The sequence below is a fragment of the Protopterus annectens genome, chromosome 5.part0, assembly GCF_019279795.1.
Source record: "Protopterus annectens isolate FY-2018-M chromosome 5.part0, PAN1.0, whole genome shotgun sequence".
Taxonomy (NCBI): domain Eukaryota; kingdom Metazoa; phylum Chordata; order Ceratodontiformes; family Protopteridae; genus Protopterus; species Protopterus annectens.
The window spans coordinates 1,246,397,362-1,246,418,693 of record NC_056735.1 but is presented as its reverse complement, the minus strand read 5'-3'; the positions used below and the strand labels follow the sequence as shown (position 1 = coordinate 1,246,418,693).

Below are 21,332 nucleotides of genomic sequence, written 5' to 3'. Positions count from 1 at the left end.
TGCTGTATTCTTAGCTTTGGAGAATGGGGTTTCTACCTGTGTGGCCGTGATTACTGGAATTTGTCAATCTTTTGGTATTGAGATGGGCCCTTTAGGGGGTGAGATGTGGGTGAAGTTGGCACTAAAAAGATCTGCCAGGATATTGGCAATATCCTTGGGATCAGTAGATTTAATGCCATTCTGTTGTAGCTCAGAGCAGATCTGAGCATTGCCATTTAGATTATTGACATAACTATAGAATGCCTTGTGGTTGTCTTTGGAATCTTTGGCAATTTTATTTTCCTAGCTAGCTTTGGAGGATTTTATGAGGGATCTCAGCTTCTTACTGAGGCTGGTAAGGGAGTTTTTTGCATCCTGGGATTTTTCTCTTTTCTGCAACAGTTTCTTCCTTCTGTTGTATAGTTTGTTTATGGCAGGGGACCACCTGATTGGCTTTCTTTTTTTTGGAGGAGAGCATCTTGGTTCTATTTGGGATGGCACGATTTATGCACCACTGGATGTGCTCGTACAGTGCCTTAGTGTAGGATTCGGCAGTCAAACTTTCAGCTCACATCTGCATAAGTGTCGTGAAGTTTGTCACTTCTGACTTGAGTAACATGAAGTTGGCTTTGGAGAAGTTTTTTACGGAGGTTTCCTTACTGGGGGGGGTGGGGATGGGATGTGGATGTCAAGGATGATATGCTTATGGTCAGACCTGACCAATGAGGGGGTGACCACTGGTATGGAGCATCTATCCCCCATGTTGGTAATGACCAGGTCTAGGATATTGGAGCTCCTGGTGGGACAATGGATTAGTTGATCCAGGGCATTGGAATTTATGAATTCCAAGAACCATTGGGAAAAGGTGTTTGTACCCGAGTAGTTTTCCCAGTTAATGGCAGAGTAGTTGAAATCGCCCAGTATTAGGGTGTTTGGTTGTATCTTAATATTTTCCAGTATGTTTAGAAAGATGTAGTGAGAATGTTGGGGCATGATGGAGGATCTGTAGCAAGCTACAATTTGGATTGCAGCCTTACCTAGTGTTAGTTGCACCTGGAGAATTTCAGATGCATTGTGTTGGGCAATTAGCCTGAAGATGCGAATATCCTTGGTGAATATGGACACTCCTCCACCTTTAGTGTTTCAGTCTTGGTTTGGTGGCCGAAAAGTGTGGTAAGAGTTGTAGCCTGGTATTGCAGGGGTGCTCTCTGGAGCCTTGAACCAGGTCTCAGTTACTGCGCAGATATTGAAGATCTCCAGTTTTAGGAGTGCCTCGAGAGAGTGCATTTTGAGGTTTAGACTTCTAGCATTGAGTAGCATTACCTTCAGATTTTGCATGCTTGTATCTTTTATGATGGTGGTTTTGTCTTTTGAACCTTGTCTAAAAAAGGCACTCTTGGGGTGGCAAGAGCTTTAGCCAGTAACCTGAATCCCAGGGGTGACAAGTGCAGACATCTCTGGCAAAGCATCATGGTTTGATGATCATGTCGTCCCAAGCAGATACCGGACCCCCTTTGAATGACGCCAAAAGTTTAGCCAATTGTTGAAGTCAATCATTTTGTCCTTATACTGTGGTATCATTTTGGGCGAAGGCAGGATGCTACTCAGGGCTAGGGTCATACCTGTCTGGGCTACATGATCCGAGAGCTCTTCTATGTCTCCCTTCATGTTGTCCAGGGAGGTACATCTCAAGTCATTCACTCCAACATGGACAATGACAGAGTCATATTTATACTTGTTGTGGAGTGACTTGAGTGCATGCGTTGTGGCGGATCCTGGCACCCGACAGGCAGCTGACTGTAATTTTCTCCTCCTTCAGCCTGGTGAGTGGGACATCAGTGTGCCTGACTATAGAGTCACCTATGACTAAAGTGTTGGGTACGTTGTCTTTCCTTAGGGGGTGTTGTTGGTTGGCACACTGTGTTGTCAGCTATGTGTCACTTTGGTTGTGACTGGTGTTTGCATTTCAGCTTTGGAGGTCATTGTTGCTTGGGCAGGTTAATGTTAAGGGCCTCCGCATATGTGGGTTTAGTGTTGCTATATGTGGGTGTTGATGGTGTGGGTTTTGAAGGGCTATGTGTTGCTTGAGATGTAGTGCAGGTGTTAACCTTCTGCTCTTGACTGTCTAGCACAATCTTGGCTGGAGAGAGCTTTGCTTCCAGTTTAGCTATGTAAGTGCATCTCTCGCAGGTTGTAGTGTTGGGTGGTAGGAGGAGAGGATTGTCTGTGTACATGAGGCAGTTGCTGCATTGCCCCAGTATGACCAGATTCAGCAGGTGGACAGGAGAAATCACTGGAAGCTGACCCTTGGACATGCCTGTTTAGGTGCTTTTTTGTAAAGTACAAGAGCTGTTTTCCCTTACCTTTGCAAGGTACTTTACAATTATAGGCTGTTTAGTGCCTACGATTAATTTCTCGTTATTAACAAGGAGAGTTGAGTGCTTGTATCAGTTTAAGGCTTCCTAGTGCTTTCCAGCCGGTTCTAGAACAAGTGCTAGCCACAGGGGTTCAGGTTTTAGTGCTACTATTGAGAAACCAGCTGGTTCTAAGGGAAATTTTGAACAGCAGACTTTCTGGCACCTGGAATAGTTTAACTGCAGCCCCGCGGTACTGCACGATGCGAAAAATGCACACACACACATATTTTTAAGCTAGAAAGTTGATAGAAATCAGCCCAAAATGGCTAATAAAATTACAATTGCAGAGATGGAAACCACTCCTCTAGTGTTAGATAGGCAGTACAATGCTCACCACTCCCACTGGTAAGCAGTAGGACTTCCCTCTACCACAGCAAGGTCTGGATAGCTCTGAACACAGAAAATAAAGTCCTGAAATCAGCAAAGCCTGGGATCTGGACTATACTAACTAGGAAAGGCGGGAAACGAGCAAACAAGATAGTATTTTTTTTGGTTAAAACAGGCTAAACATTACAATAATGCAGTAAATAAACACAGAAAAGGCTAACACACTTGAGTGTGTAGCCCTAAACAGTAAATGCAATTAAAACTCTAGAAAATTAGCAATTTTAAACCTTTTAAATGAAGCAAGGCAAGTGCATAACTGTAAAACGATTTAAGAGACAGTAATACAGTAGAATAAGTAACTAGTCTACATATACAAAAAAGTCTATATATATATATATATATATATATATATATATATATATATATACAGAAAAGCAGCTAAACATACTAGAACAATTCAGATGCAGTGCAACCTAGAGCACTTGAGTTGTAGCAATATTAAGGCAAATACAGTTTTAATAAATGAACTAAAATATACTCTATATTTCCAAAATGTTTGCAATGTCAGAGCACAAGGAAATTCAGGCAATTTAAGAAAGGGGGAAAGGAGGAACAGAAGGAAAGAAACTAAGTTGGTTGGCCTTCTCAGATGTTCTCTCTGTATTAGGTAGAATGAGCTAATGACACTAGACTGGGAGGAGTGTCCGAGATAAAATTTAGGGTAGGGACGGGCAACTGCAAGGCCAGCAGGTATAAAGACAAGATGCCAATAGGAAGGGAGGGTGGGAAGCTATTTTAGGCAGAAAACACTACAGAAATGTTTAACACAGCAGAAAACCAGCAGTGAGCCAATAGCTATGAAATACAGTACAAGTATGAAGCATACAATAAAATTGCTATAAATATCTAGAATAAGCAATAACTACTACAAATAAGCAAAAAAAACAGGCTACATATTGCTATATATCATAGATCAGGTGCTCCTCCTCAAGACAGTTCTAAAAATTTCAGAAAATGTGGAAACTAAGAAAAGGCATAAATAAAAGTAGTTATGAAAGAATTAATTATTCCAAGGTCAAAGGAAGGTGAGGCTCAACAAATTGAATAGGAAGGGACAGTGTAAAAATTATGTATAATTAAGCATCAATTAAGTCTCCAAGAACATATGGTATTCCAGAAGGAGTTAGAAAGTTAGCAGGGAAGAAAGTGATAAAGATCTATAAAGTTTGATTTGACAGTGTTTGGAAGGAAACTGTGGTGGCTGTATTACTCAGAGGGGATAAAGGCCATTCAGGCCCATCTTCATACAGAAATATTTCAGTTTTAAACCATGTCTATGAACTATTTGTGTATACTAGTTAGGGGATTGGCAGATGTGTTCCCAGAATTAATAGAAGTGTTTTGTGGATGGGAGGCAAACACTGACATTAATAGAACGTTGATAATCCTGAATGCAAGAAAATACCACTGCTTTTGGTCTGCTTTGATGCAGAGAAAGCATATGTTAGTGTCTGATTGAATTTTATGAGTAGGGTAGTGGAAGCATTTGCATTCCTTGTAGAATAAAAGGCTTAATTAGAAGACTATATGAAGGGACAGAGGCAGGAATGATGGGAGGGTTCCTTTCCAGTGAGCAATATTTGAACAGAGGACTGAGGCAGGGGTATTTCTTTCCCTTTTTTTTATATGCTTTATATTCAGAGCCACTGGAAAGAAAATAAGGAACTCATAAGTACAAAATTATATTTAGTATGGTAATCGAGAAAAATGAGCTTTATTTGCAGATGGTATTATTTTGTACTTAATAAATTCTGAAAAGAAGGCAGAAGAAAATGAAAAACAGAAGTATGCGGTTAAGGATTCAAAACAAAGACGAAGAAATGGACAGGTATTATGACGTGTGGGATAATTTAATAGCTCCTTTGGGTGTAAAAGCACAATAGGTAACAGCATTTATTCTTAACAGAGACATTTAACCATTGTAGATTTAAAATGGAAAAGAGTATATAGGATTATAGCATTATATGCTTATATGTAAAGAAAGGAAAAGCTTATTTCATCAGATTTTAGACTATGTAGTGATAAATATGAATATTATAACAACAGGAGACTTTAACTGTGATTTAAAAGGCAAGGGTAAAAACAGGAAGTGACATGTTAGAAGTTATAAGATGTGGTAAGTTGTAACTTTGAGACAAAAATTCATGAACTTACAAGGGGGGGGGTATGCATAGAACTGAAATAGATTATTTTATAGTATCAAAAGCTTTAATTATAGGAGAAGAGCAGGTAGTTGAAACAGGATTTTCTAAAAAAAAAAAACAAGAAATATATAAAATAGGCAAAGGAATTAAAAGGATAAATGGGAAGGCATGGAATGAAGAAGGAAAGAGATTAGTAATACAGTTCTTGGAAGATCATGGTACTGTGAGAACATTTTATATAAATTTGTCTGAATGATGGATGATATTAAAGGAAAAATGTAAAAAAATGTTTTTTACAGTGACAATATGATATGAGAAAAGTGGAGAGAAAGTTATAAAGGAACATACAACAATATATTGGAAGGTTTAGAACATAAAGATAAGTAAGTACTTTGACAAAGAATTATATGAAAGAAGTCAAGAAACAGAAGAATTGTTAAATAAGCAAAGATATTTTCACAAGGAGAAAGAGAAGAGGCATTGAGTTACTTAACAGATTAGTAAATGAAGACAGTAGAGTAATGAAAGAAATAAAAAATGTAAAAGTCGAAATAGAAAGAACTCTGGAAAAGATTATGAATAGTGTAGTACAATATATGCAAGAGATGTTTAAAATAAAAAGGAGGTAGTAAAAAATATATGTAAAGTAAAAAAGTTATCAGAAAAAGAGAATAAAGAATTGGAAAGGGAGATTTTTTGAATGAGCTAGATAAAATTATTAGGGCAGGTAAATATAGATAAATTTGCAGGCCAAGCTGGAATAGAGTATGAAATGTACAAAAATGTAAAGGGCTGGCAAAAAAAAATTAGAGATTCTGAATGAATGGTTAAATGGAGGTTTTATGTATAAAGAATTATGCAATGGAATAGTTAAATTCATAGGGAAGCAAGATAGCAGAGAATTAAACTGGAGACCAATAGTATTGAATAGTAATGATTATAAGATCTTTATGAAAATAATACAAAAGAGATTTGGAACTAAAATGGAAAATATGGAAGATGGATTATATAGTATAAAGGGGAAGGGTTGTCAAGAATTATTGACAGAGGAATTGTGGATGATATAAAACAGGAAAGAAGAAGCAAAAACATGATAGGAGATCTTAATACATTTGACAAATTGGGCATGAAATCTTATGGGTAAGAATGAAATAATATAAGTGAGAAAGACAGGAAAGTATATATGCCAGCATATAGTACTAATAAAGTAAAAATACTTGTAAATGGCTGGTTAAGCCAAGAAGCACGTATGAGGAGTGGTATAAGACAGGGATGTCCAATGAGTTGTGCACTGTCTGCATTAGTTATGAATGTGTTAGTATGTGAAGTAAATTACAAAATGAAGGAGGTAGAGTATATAACAGCTGAATGGTTAAGAATTCCAGTTCTGTTAATATATGCACATGACATTATAATTGCAAAAAACATTTGGATAAAAGAAGTAATTTACACAAATGGGTGAGTACAGATGGGATGGCTTTAAATAAAGAGAAAAGTAAAAGTTTAGGTGATGTAGTAAAGATTGGGGGTATATATTTTATAATGAATGAAATTTCTGTGTTAGGTATAAAATTTGGGAATAAAGATGCGAGTAGAATTCAGTGGGGAAGAAACAATAGAAGAAATTAAGCAAACGTCTTTTCTGTTGAACATAAGTTATTATTCAGAAGAAAAGGCTTATTTGATAAATTCAGTACTGATGGGAAAATAGCATACTTAACAAGTGTATTTGTTGCCAACAGCATTTGAGGAGTTATTGCAGATAATTTTCTCATTTATATGGCCTTCTAGATTAAACCCAGTAAAAAAGGAGCTTTGTATGTAAATAAAGAAATTTGCACAAAATGTTAAAGTGGATAAATTAAAAAAGATGAGAGATTAATAGTAAAACTGTATAAATATAAGTATGATAAATTTTGGGGTATGGTAAAAAGAGTGAAAGAGAAAGTGTGTGTAAATGAAGAAATAAAATGTTACCAAGAAAAAAATTAAAATAAAAACTGATGATATAGAAAAAGATAGAAAAGTATGGTATAAGAATGCAGTGATAAATCATTACTATGTAAAACCAAGGGAAAATCTAACAGATGAAATAAGTTAAAGCATAAGAAGCAAATGGTGTAATCAGAAAGTAGAATGTCAAGATTTTTTTTGTGGAGACTAGTAATATTATGATAAATTGCCAGTAAAAGGAAGTACGACATATAAAAAGAAAAGTAATAGAATATGTTTACATTGTCAAGAAGAAACAGCTGTGGAACATGTGTTTTTGAAATGCAAAACAGTAAAAAAAAGTTATGGGGAAAACTATGTAAAGCCAATTTTTTGAAGATATAAAAGTAGATAAAGTAAACAAGGTTATGATTAAATACATTAACACAAATAGTTTTTGGGGAAAAACAGACTAGCCTTGAAAAAGAAGTAGATTATATAAATTTATTTTGTTATATGGAATTAAAGAATAAATGAAATTATGTTTAATGGTAAATGGATTTTAGCAACAATATTAAGTAAAACCAGATGGTTGTTCTGCAAAAGGAGTGGGGGTCTAATAGATATAAAATTTTTGCATGATTGTAAAGGAAATTATGAATAGGTATAAACAGATTTGTGTATATTTATATATATATATATATATATATATATATATATATATATATATATATATATATATATATATATAGTACATATGTAAATATATAAATATTTTGTAAATAAGAGTTATTTTTCTATACAAATAAAGGACCCCTACTCTTTTTGAAAGGTACCATGGTATCTTTTAGAGCCACCTGTGTTATCACCAACTCAGGCAGATTTGGCCTTAGTTTAACATCGCATCTAAAGAACAACACACTCAGGAGTGCAGCAGCACCCCCCCCCCAATGCTGCATTTTAATGTGAGTGTACTACCTGTTACGCCATTGACAATTTTAATGTATGTGTGCCTAAGTCTTTAAGTGACAATTGAATACAGGTGTTTAGAAAAGATAGTTCAATACTCTCTCTTTTATGCCTGTGAGTACATTTCCATTCCAGTGTTAAAACTTACAGTTCAGCAGTTGTCATTTTAGTGTTACTACCATCACTTGTAATACTTGACACTTATACCACGTTATCTTCCTGCTCGTACCTTGTATGTACCTTATATCACTTGATTAATTAGACTTTTATGTAGCTGTATTTCCCGTTTGAGCTCATGTCATATTTCCATATATCTCACATCACTGTAACCCTCACCATACCCCTCTGTGATACAGTAAGCATAAAAACAAAGCAGTATACCTTTACATGAACTGTATTTGAACTCTGTGTAAAAATAAATGCTATTATAAAATATTCCTACAGGGAGGGTGTTACTCATGCTAAAGCACATTGTGTTGTCTGTATTAGTACAGAGGTACTTTGCTGCTTATTTCATTGATGTCCTTTCTTATATTTGTGTAGGCTTAGACAGTCAGCTGTTGTCTAAAACAATAGCTTTAGGGAAAAATAAACAGACTAACCTTGCAAAGAAAGAGAATGGGGAAAAACTCATTGAAAAAGCGAAGACATTTATATGTCCACAATTAGTACTTTTAAAAAGTTAGTAATTTAATGCTGCTAGGAAGTTATTTGGTTTTAACACTGTTTATTAAGGTTAAATATTACCATTTTAAGTTACTGGCTATAAATATTACCATTTTAAAAGTTACTGGCTGTCTAACTGATCTGCCAAGATGATCACTTAGAGTACATTGCTAGAACATCTCCAATATGATATCTTCCATATATCACATACATCACTTTAACTATGTCAGTTTTCAGTTATTTATTCACGAAGCTGCAATCTGATTCCCAACTTGTGCCTTCGCATTACATAATGCCATTTACTATGCATATTCCACTTTTCTTTCATTTGCTAACTTGTTTATAATTAGGGAATGAAGAAAAACACCACCTTCTATATATATGTCTCTCTATATATATATATATATATATATATATATATATATATATATATATATATATATACACACACACACACACACACACACACACACCACACTCACAATCCACCCCAGCAGTTGGAAATCACAACATTGTTTAACTTTGAATTGCTTCTTCCAAACTTTTCTTTTTTCCCCTCTTGTTTTGTTGGCTTACTAATCTACCTAGCTGCTCAGAAAACAAGTTACTTCAGTCAACACACTATGCATTGTATAACTTTCTTTCTGTAGCTTACATTTAGAGACATTTTTCTTTGTCTACTTTAAGTAATTAAACAAGTTCACTCCCAGATAAAACATCAATTCCTTGTTTACTTTAACTTTGAACTATGTGAAGTTAAACTAATATGTTACATTTTACTATGATATTTAACTACTTGACACAATATGGTTAGAAAGTGGGCATTTACTTTGCTTACAGTTATTTCTTTTATCAATTTATCTTATAGGACACCATTAATATAAAATGTGGTTCACGTATTTCATTTTCTCAATCAGTGTGTAAAACAAATGTTGCATAATGGGTAAATACTCCACAGATTTTGTACTGTTTACTAAGTTCACTTTATTCATCAGTCTTTGCCTTCACTGTGTCTTACCATACCATCTTCAGGTTCAAATCCCAGCTTCTCCATATTCATGTAATTATTAGTCCTCTTCCTGTTCCTCGCTTTACTGAAGTCTTAGATCCGATTTAAATCCAGAACCTTAAAACTTTCATTATTTTACTTACCAGGTTTGTTTCTGCTTATGTTAATAGATTGTTGTACATACATTTTTATCAGTCTTCTTTTTCAAGGCTGTTGCAATCCAAAGCAGTAAAAATGTAATTATATGCCAATCATGTGCAGTCAAATTGCAAATTTTCATGCAGTTTTATTCAGAATAGCTTATTTTACTTCATTCCCACTATCCATAAAATGTAGTTGCTGCACTACAGTTTTTTTAACTTAAGATAAAATATCACTTCTGCTTTAGTCCTTTTTGACCAGTTCACCTTTAATCTTTGCCAACACCTGGTTCAGTGCCACTGCTCCAGTCCTGTTCATCCGAAATGTGTATACTGCTTGGGGGGGCGCCCATCTCGAAGAATGTCGGTAATCCGCCATGGCAGGAATTCCAGTTGAGTAAAGACAAGAACAATGTAGTACTTATTTAAATATTAAAAGCGCATTAAAAATAGTAAGATAAACCGCGGTGGGGGTGCGGTAGCGTTGTCGCCTCACAGTAAGACGCTGTCCGGTTTGATTCTCAGCTAGAGCGTCTTCTGCGTGGAGACATGCGTGAATGGGCGAGCCTTCATTGAAGGTTGTGCATCAGTCCTGGCAAGCCGGTACGTAAAAATCAACTGCCAGTCATTAGCGGACCGGAGTTCCGCTGTGGCAACCCCTAACCTGGAAAAGCCGAAAGACACAAACAAACAAACAAACAATTAAAAATAGTAAGATGCAGTCCTCCAAAACCACTTTATAACAAACCAATCATGAGTGTTTTCAGCTTTTACATAATAAATTCAGTTGTAATTTCCACAAATAGAAAGGACACAGGCAATGCCTATGTAAAAGAACCAGTCATATTCCTTGTAAAAGGACAAGCCTTCTCATTCTACCAATCATATTACTTTAAACTTAATGCAGATGTGATCCTATGCTGAAACAGAGCAATCTTTTGATTCGTGGTGTGCATCTGCTTCTAACCAATCGCACATTTAATGGAGTAGTACAAACACTCATTCCACCAATCGTGTAAGTTCTAATTTTAATACAGGTAAACAAATCATGTCCTTTACAAAGGGACAGGCCTCCTTGTCCTACCAATCAACTTGCTACAAACTTTAAAGAGGTGAAGTGTGTAGTAAGGCATATCGGCCTTTTAATTCGTAGTACGTCTCTCACTTTCATATAGGGTAAGTCTCGCATATAAACCGCAAAGTCACAAAATCACATATAAACCTGCCTCAAAGGGATTGCCTTTATGTAGTAAAATCTTTAGCAGATACATTTTCCTAGTTTTTACGGACAAATGTAAATTGTATTCATCTTTTCTTTCAAAATAAGTCTCTTGTTATAAATTTCTTCAGCACATTCATCACCCTTTAACAATGATAATGCTTCCAATCTTCGTGAAACACTCACAAATGCATTAATAAGGCAAATCTGCCATATAGCCAGTTTACCCAAAGATCCAACTTTCCTTAGCGAATCTTTTAAAACTAAGTACAATAAATGAGTGAAAACGCGACTGTCAGCCTCATGCTAGGACCAGCCAGGGTTACTGGGAGGATTAGTCCCCTTACTTATGGCCAATGGTATTCCTTCTGGCCTTAAGTATAGGTTTTAATGGAACCAAGGTGTTAAGTCCTGGGGGACGATTTGCTCTCATGTTTGTAATCCAACTTATTTCTCGAAATTTAGTGTGGTTAAAAACATCTCCTCCCCTAATGGTTTGAACAACCACTTCAATAACTTTAAATAGAAACCGATGAGAAGGGTTGCTAGCAACATGTGCAACAAGTGCATTATTCAACTCCTTTTGGCGTATATCCCTCATATGCCATAGGATATGATCTTTCAACCGTTGGTCTGTCTTCCCGACCTAGAAAGCACTGCATTGACAGCAGGTAGCTAAATATGTAATATGGACAGTAGTACAATCTGCATAATCATCAAAGGTGTATAGTTTGCTCAAATAAAGCAGGAGAAATGTGTTTGAACTATCAATAAATGCACACTCTTTACACCTTTGGCACTTAAAAGTGCCTTTTCTGTCGCAGCATGTTCTGTTATATGTAAAGCCATCCTTATTGCACAAGAGCCTTTCTATACTTTTCTTGTTGTTAAACAAAAACTTCGGTTGATCACCTATCACATTCTTGATTTTTTTTTTTATCCATAGTCAAAATAGACCAAAATTTCTTTACTACTTCACACGCTTGCCCATTATCAGAGCTATAGGTTAACATACATTTCAGTTGCTGTGGCTGACTGGCAGTATTCAGATTCCTGTGCTTGTAGAAAAGCTACCTGGAGAAATCACTATTTGCATAGGCAGAGGATGCATCCAGGACATATTTTTAATAGCATATTTGAAAATCAAATCCTGAGTCTCTCAAGACTATGCACTGGTGACAAAGAATTCATGGATGAACAACGAAAACTACAAATGCATCTGAAGGAAAGAGCCTATAAGGATAGGAATCTTCCACAAAAACAAAGTTACCAGGAAATAAGAAAAGGCAAACGGCGCCCTTATTATTCCAACAGTACCACCTTAACACAACAGGGCAATCTCCCTCCCCTCTTTTCAGTTTCAGAGACTTTGAATTTCACTTTCTACCAGAGATTGTCTTTGTCTGATCCAAAGTCTTGGTCAGCTTCCAATCTGGCATTGTCTCTGATCCAGAGGGATCTCTGAGCCAAAACAAGATCTAGAAGATTTAGGAACTTTACCTGGAAGTGTTTGCACAGGTATTTCTATACCCCAAGTAGACTCCATAGAATATTTCCTCCGGTGGATAACAAATGGAGGTGTGATGGGCAGGAAAGAGGTGGCTGGGAACATATTTTTGGGAGTGTAGTGAGCTGGCAGACTTTAGGGATTCCCTGCTGACTGCTGTGTCGGAGGTTCTGGGTGAGCGGATTGGATTGACTAGGAAATTATTTTTATTTAGCTATGATGCAGAATCAGAATTGCATAGACATGGTAAAGCCTTGCTGAGTTTAATTATGGTCGCTGCCAAGAAGGCAATTACTAGAAAATGGAAATCTAAGTCTAGACCAACTTTATTAGTAGTAGTGAATATAGTAACAGAAATAAAACAACTGGAATTGGGATCTTTACAAAAGGGAAGGAGCAAACTACATTGGGAAAAATGGGAATTGTGGAAACAGTATGTGCAGAGAAGGAATGAGTTTAAGAGGCAGGATTTGAATGAGATATATGATGCTTAACTGATGATGACTAGGTAGATTATAAGTTATGTATAATGTTTACAACTACAGTTGTTTCAATGATGTCTGTGATGTATAATGTTTGCAATTAAAGTGGTGTCAGTGTTTTTCATTTATATAAATGTAAGCTTGCCTATGTCATATGTGATAATTTAATAAAGATGTTTATTGGAAAAAAAAATAACCTAGACATTCTGCAAAACTCTGTACAGTTGAGAGATATGGTGTCAACCACCTACCATCAGAAAACTTAAAACTGGTTGCAAAAGTCATAACTTTCCCTTTGTCCATACTAATTAATAGGTCTATAGCAGAAAGATACTTCCTATCACTGTGGAAAAATTCTGCATCATACGACTGCACAAAGGCAGCACAACTACAGAGTTTAATAACTACAGACCGGTTGTGATCCCCCCCCCTCACTAAAGTGTTAGAGAAATACATCTGTATGTAGCTGATATATTACCTAACCTCAAATACCCTGCCTTCAGAAACACAACATGCCTTTAGGCCCATGCACAGCACCACTACTACATTTTTTCCAATATAATAAACTAGCATAGAAACAGTGGTCTGTGTCCACCATGTTCTTAGACTTGTCAAAGGCATTTGATGCTGTTGTCTTGTACCAGCAACTGCTCTTTTGACTCTTCTCAGTAGGACTTTCACAGTACTCCTTGTTCTGGATGGTAGCACACTGTTAAATGTCAACAAACCTAATCATCCTTTCAACCAGTTACTACTGGTGTCCCTCAGGGCTCTATCGTGGGTCCTCTCCTGTTTAATATATTTGTTAATGACCTCTACACCTCCACTCACTATACTAGTTTAGTTCAGTATGTAGATGACTGAACATTAATATATGCAAACTCAACAATAAATAAGCTGTAAGAATTACCCAAAAATCCTTCTCCTGTGTAGAAACCTGGATAAAAGAAGCAGACCACGTACTCAACCCAAAGAAAATTTACGTTAATGCTTTTTGCATCAAAAAGTTACCATAATCAAAAGCAGTCTTACCATAGTCAGCAAATAATGCTGTCGTTGAAACTGTAAGTCAAAGTAAACATCTAGGCGTTATAATAGACTATCTCAAATATGACCAGCATATACTGCACACGATTAAATCTACACACAGTAAACCAGACTCCTTTTATAGGACCAATGGAGTCCTTACAGGTACTGCAAGAAAAACTCTAACCACCACCTTATTGCCAACTCTCTTATACCTGTTCCTATCTTAAACTTAAACAATACTCAAAGAAAGAAACTTGCCTTCTTTTACAATAAAACAGCTACATTTGCCACCAATCTCTGGCAGTAGGTCCCACTGTTGTCAGAGCTTAAAGTAATTAAACTGTCTTGAACTACACAACTACCTAAGATATTCACAACTAACTACAGCACACAGACTCATTCATCCAGAAAAATGCCCTCCACTACAAAACTTATTACTGACCAACAAGGGACCTCCGCTCTAGTAACAAATTCTTATTACTTATGAATAAGTCAAATAATGTTGCAGGAGGCTCTCTCTACTACCAGTACTTTGCTAAACTCTGAAATAGTATTCTCACACACATAAAACTCAACAAACTCAGTAGTTTTGAAGCAGTGCTTAAACAACATCTTAACCAGTCCTGGTCGTGCACATGCTCATCAGAAAGTTAAGACTTTGTGTTCACCATATAATACTCTCCAAATACTCTCCTTAAACAGAATACACTCAACCTCTCGCTGAAGTTATAAAACAGTTTTTATTCTTAACTCAGCCTTACCACAGGATACGTGCCCAAGGAGTGGCGTATGGCAACTGTGGTCCCACTCCACAAAGGCGGTGCCTCTACAGACCCTGGTAATTACCGCCCCATAAGCTTAACAAGTCTAGTCTGCAAAGCTATGGAGAGGATCATAATGGAGCACATAAACAAAGATATAGGGGACTTGCAGACATTGGACCCGACCCAGTTTGGCTTCGTCAAGGGCAGATCATGCCTTTTGAACTTGGTTGACTTCTTTGAAACAGTCACCAAGGCCATTGATGAGGGAAAGGCAGTCCATACAGCCTTCCTTGACCTTGCAAAAGCTTTCGACACAATACCCCACTCGGGTATTGCAGAAAAACTTACCAGCTTAAATGTAAACCCATATGTCACAAGATGGGTTGCAAACTGGCTTAAGGACAGAACCCACAGGGTTAGAGTTGCTGGCGCTATGTCAGACTCCAAGCCAGTCACAAGTGGTGTCCCACAGGGCTCGGTCCTTGTCCCCCTATTGTTCGGCATCTACTTCTCAGAAGTACAGGCCAACATGGGAGGACTTTGGCTGACAAAGTTTGCAGACGACTGCAAACTGGGCGCCATAGTGGAAAGTGCATCGGACACGGATATCCTTCAGAAGGGACTCACGGAAACAGATAGCTGGTGCCAGAGCCATGGCCTGAAGTTAAACGCCAAAAAATGTATAGTCATACCCTTCGGGAAAAACAAGGTAACCCCAAGCTACCATATAGGTGGCAATCCACTAAGCACAGAAGAGGTTATCAGGGACCTGGGGACCCAGGTTGACAGTGGCCTTTCTTTGACACTCACGTTGCTAAAGTGGTTAGAAAGACCTTCTACATTGCCCACCTGATCATGAAGGGATTCACATCCAGATCTAGTGAGGTCATTGTTCCCCTGTACTCTTCACTTATCAGACCAATGATCGAGTACAATGCCCCATTCGGGATGTATCTCACCCGACATCTGCAGCAATTGGAGAGACCCCAAAAGTTCCTCACCAAAAGGATAAAGGGACTCCAAAATCTGTCATATGCTGCCAGATTGAAGAAACTCCAGCTCTATTCAGTCGCATACCGTCTGCTCAGAGGTGACATGTGCCTGACATACAAGGCCATGTCCAACCGCGAGTTAAGGGGGATGCTCCAGCTCAAAAAGTCCAAATCCACCAAAACCACTGGAGCAAGCGACTTAAACCTTAGCACGGATATAAATAGGACGTGCTGGGGGGATAGATTTATCACTCAGAGACTCCCTATGCTGTGGAATAAAATCCTGGTCCATGTGAGGCAGAGCACCTCGCTGGCTCTGTTCAAGAGAAATCTTGACCTGTGGATGGGAGATCGTAGGTTTACCCCGGGAATCATCTCTGTGTCACTGCTGGACAGAGGCACAACAAACTAATGGGCACAGTATTTTTTCATATAAGGGGTGGCGTAAGCCACAAAACTTTGGGCTAGGCTTATAAATGCCTTAGGGCAGATAGCCTAGTATAAACATATGAAACTGCTACTTGTACAATCCACCAAGTTGCACATGGGTTTTGTCTGCAGTAATTTCCACTGTTGTAAAATCTTAGAATGTATAAATGTAATGACTTTGTGTTTAAAGGAAAACTCTGCCCCCTCCTACAGCTTAACTCAATCCTTGGGTTTCTCTTCTCCCTACAGTATGGTTCCAGTATTGTGTAGGTACCAGAAACCTGCTTGAACTTTTTAAAACTTTTATTTCCTTGCATTGGAATCAAAGGAACAGAAAGTCCCCACCTATTTTATGAAGCTTAACTCCTCACATACTTTGCAGAGGAATTTGCCTCCGCCTGCATGACATATCACAGACACAGTTAAATTTGTAGTTTACCCTGTCAGGTTGTTGAGTCTTTCGGCTTTTCCCAGTTAGGGGTCGCCACAGCGGAACTCCGGTCCGCTAATGATTGGTAGTTGATTCTTACGTGCCGAGTTACCAGCCCTGACGCACAACCTTCAACGAAGGTTCGCCCATTCACGCATGTCTCCACGCAGAAGACGCTCTAGCTGAGAATCGAACCGGACAGCGTCTGAATGTGAGGTGACAACGCTACTGCAGCACCACCACCGCGGGTAGTTTACCCTGTCAGGTACTGCTGTTAATCTTAGATGGGCAAATAATCCTGCTAATGTCAGGGACACAGCAGCTAATATATAAAAAAAGAAAGCTGTGGAACTTTTTACACTGTTTTTATTGCAGAGAGGAGGAGAATTTAACTTTTTTCTTTCATAACAAAACAAAGCAATTAGATCAGTCAGGGATTCAAAGGCAGTTGTCACCTCTTCTGACAGATGTACAAAAGCCAGCAACACAGTATTGAAATGCTAAGCTTTAAATTTTGGTTATTTATAATATTTTATATTTTAAGATGACTTAAATGTATCATCAAAGATTTCGGTGACATTTAGAGAAAAGTCAGAAAATATTTTTTCTTGTAAAGTATCAACACATTTGCCATTTTCAAGACCCACCCAACACACAAAGGACAAAACTGCAGAGAGAGAGACAAGTGGCAACCCTGTCAACTAGGTGCATTTATAATAGGTTCATAGGTTGGTAATAGGCTATCTGCCCGAAGGCATATATTAGCCCAGCCACGTTGTGCGGTATTCACCGCCCCTTTAGTAGTTCCGTAGCCCCTTGTACTAGCAGTTAGTACCCTTGGCCCCTATCTAGTAGTGCTGTTGGTGTGATCCCTGGTGTGAACTTTGTTACCCATCCACTCTTCAAGGTTCCTCTTGAAGAGTGATAGTGAGGGGCTCTGTCTCATGTAGATCGGGACCCTGTTCCATAGTAAGAGAAGTCTCTGCGAAGGGAATCTATCCCTCCAGCATGTTCTATTCATTGTTGTGTTGGGGTTTATATCCCTAGAGCGTGTAGCTCAAGTAGGTTTGGTTTTGCTAAGATGGAGCATGTTCAACAATTCTGGGTTGGACATGGCTCTGTATGTTGGACAGAGATCGCCTCTGAGAAAGCGGTATGCAACAGAGAGCGGTCTTAGCTTTTTCAATCGTGCTGCATAGGGCAACTGTTTGAGGCCAGTAATCCTCTTGGTTCGGTACCTCTGTGGTCTCTCCAGCTGCTGGAGATGTCTAGCCAGGTACATTCCATTTGGTGCATTGTACTCAATAATGGGTCTGATGAGGGAAGAGTAGAAGGGCACCATTACATCCTTATATTTTGATGTGAACCCTTTTGTGATCAGATGGGTCACATAAAAGGATTTTCTAACCACTTTGGCAACATGGTTATCAAAGGAAAGCTGACTATCTACTTGGGTCTCTAGATCCCTTATTTCTTCTTCAGATTTCAGGGGATTACCTCCTATGTTGTAGTTTGCAGGTACTCTGTTTTTTCCAAAGGGGATTACTACGCATTTTTTTGCATTTAGCTTGAGACCATGGCTTTGACACCATGCATCAGTCTCATTTAGACCCTTCTGGAGGATCTCCATGTCGGCCAGAGACTCTATTATAGCACCCAGTTTGCAGTCGTCCACAAACTTAGTCAGCCACAGCCCTTCCGTGCTTGCCTGTACTTCTGAGAAGTATATGCCAAACAGGAGGGCCCGCAGGACAGAGCCCTGAGGCACACCACTCGTTACTGGTCTGGATTCGGACATAGATCCCGCTACTCTTACTTTATGGGATCTGTCTGAGAGTCAGTTTGTGATCCATCTTGTGACATAAGGGTTTATGCCCAGGCTGGTGAGCTTATCAATAATACCTGAATGGGGAATGGTGTCAAATGCTTTAGCAAGGTCAAGGTAAGCCGTGTGTACCGCCTTTCCCTTATCTATAGCCTGAGTAACTGTCTCAAAGAAATCTACCAGGTTCAGGAGGCATGATCTGCCCTTGACGAAGCCGAACTGTGTGGGGTCCAGCGACTGGAGGTTCCCAATCTCTCCTTTTATTAGTTCCATAATGATTCGCTCCATAGCCTTACAGATCAGACTGGTCAGGCTTATTGGTCGGTAGTTCCCAGGGTCAGTTGTGGCCCCACCCTTGGGTAGCGGGACCACCGTTACCGTGCGCCATTCTATGGGCAAATATCCTGTGGAGAGGCTGAGACTGAACAGGGTATTAAGATGCGGGGTTAATTCCTTTTGGAGCTCGCGTACGACACAGTCTGGGACACCATCTGGTCCCATGGAGGCAGTGTGTTTAGCTTTAGATAGAGCCTTGTTAACCAACGTATCAGTAATTGGATTTACACAATCCCCTGGAATGATAATAGGCCCTGTAGGTGGTGAGGGGGGGGGGGGGATTTGCACTGAACCTGTCATCCAAGATGTTGGCAATGTCAGAAGGGTCTTTTATGCTTTTTTGTGACATCCTTCCAGAGGGCGATGCATATGTGATACATGCAGATTCATGATAAGAGATTCCCACTGACTTTGAGTCAGTCCTTACATTGTTAGGATGCATAAACATTTTGTAGTCCAGAAAGGAAATGTGACTGTTGATGGCAATCATAATATACAGCTGAATTTACTTTAACATACATTTACTATATGCTCTTGTATTAAAAACATTAAAAAAAGGAAATACAAAGTACTTAACTGAGTTTAAATGCGCACACACACAGGCTTGTGCATTTGAACACAGTACTACATCCCACATATAGTATTCTACAGGCTACATACATTAATACATCTACTGTGTATGTTTAAAAGCCCAAATAATCGAGTGTTATTTTCGCAAGACAAAAATAACGAAAACTAAAATGCCGAACCACGCATCTTTCCCAGTGGCCCAGAACGTCATGAAAACACACCATAGTATCTGAAACCCACCAAGGTGAGGGGCTATGCCCCCCAACTATATATGCTAACTCCAGGATTGCACTGCATTTGGGAAAAGGGCATACTTCCCCATATTGACCAACTGCTTACTTGCACTGGGAAAAACTGCATGGTTCAGGATTTCAGGTTTCATTATTTTCATCTCACAGAAATAACTTTTGAGTATATGGGCTTTCGACCAAGCAAAGTAGACCCATATGTGTGTGTGTGTGTGTGTGTATATATATATATATATATATATATATATATATATGTGTGTGTGTGTATACATGCAGTATGGGTGCATACAATTTGTTATTTATAATAAACTTAACATACAGTTAAACATTATTAATGTATGCATTCTAAGTAAAGTTTGCTTAATGTGTTACTTATTCACTGTCGCACAGTGGCTATGTGTTGCACATGCAATCTGTCAATGCCTTTATGCTATTTTTTTTTCTTTGTATTGCTAAGTGCATTTATTACTTGTTACTTTCTTTGCCAAAGTAGCCCGAGTTATGGCGGAAAAGGGTCCTGGGACCAGTTCACTTTCCTGGTTACCAAAGTATAAATAAAAAGGGGGGGGACATGGCAGAAATAATTAAGGAACTAGTAAAGCACATTTTAATTCTTCTTCATTCATGAGAGAGAATTAAACTTCCCACTGAAGCATTGGGAAGTAGCAGATGGACTTTGTTTAAAGTCCTACTACTTGTCACCTGTAAGTGGATCATTTACTGCAGTGAGAGTTTTCCCATCTCAGCATGAAATGGTCGAGGCAGGTCTGGTAGTTCTTTTAGAACTACAAAATAATCCCTTTATAAAAGCTTGCTATCTACTTACTTTCTTTTGCTGGAAGTAGCTAACAGCTATTTGTAGTGTAGAACAAGGTCTGATGCACATAAATGAGGCTTGGTTGCGGAAACATAGAAGTAGCTCTGTTACAGGTGTGTTTAGGTGATGATGCTTCACAGTCCTGCCATCTTATCTTAATGTCATTTGAAAAAAAGCACTACTTCCTTATGACTAGCATGACTTATAAAGAGGACTTGAAATGTATTCTGGGAAGAAAGAACGAAAGCAAGAAAACAGGATCACACTTCCAAAGAAGGCCCCATCATCCACCATTTTCAGGGAAACGCATTAAAATTGTAAAAGAAGCGCCTGGAATGATTTTGAGACATTACAATAGCTCAGAAAACAAAGATACAGTGAAAAAAAAACATGTTTTTGAGTTCTAAGGTGGAGTTATCCTTTAAATATACATAGAAATGTAACTATTCTGTGTTTAACTGCAACATAGTATATAATGTAAGCAAATTAAACTTTTCTCAATGGGCCTCTGCTGAAAATGGGTTTTACCCAGTTAGACTTTCCTGGTAAACAAAAACAAAAAAATAAATTAACACTTCCAGTGTTTGTGTGTCTTAGGTTTCTGGCATGGTGTACTTTTTTCTTCTTGCTTAACTGCTGCCTGTACATTATTAGTTGGGTTTGGATTTCCATTTGTTGCAGTACAGGTCTTGAAATCATCTTTCATAAATAGTGGATTTTTGTTTGGAGCCCTTTTAACTGTGATGCTTGCATGTGTTTAAAATTACATTAAATAACTTTTATTAAATAATGTTTGAGTCTGTGTACTAATGTCAGTTGGGCCCAGGCACAGTTGCAAAAATATGAACTGTGGACTGTCTGTCTGAAACTTTGAGGCTCGACTTTTGCTGTTGAGCTACAGTGATTAAAATCTGAGCCACCCGTGGATTTATTTATTTATAAAATCATTACCTGGATAAGTATGCTGGTTCTAAGACCCTTTTTAGGCACAACATGGATATTTGCATTTTGCACTCCAAGTGAGAGAAGCTTTGCTTTCCA

The 21,332-nt window shown here is 38.2% G+C and overlaps 1 protein-coding gene across 4 annotated transcripts in view; it reads left to right on the top strand.

Moving 5' to 3' along the window:
* BBX (BBX high mobility group box domain containing) overlaps positions 1-21,332 on the top strand; it is a 2,705,004-nt gene that overhangs the window by 1,904,940 nt on the left and 778,732 nt on the right. The window lies entirely within an intron of this gene.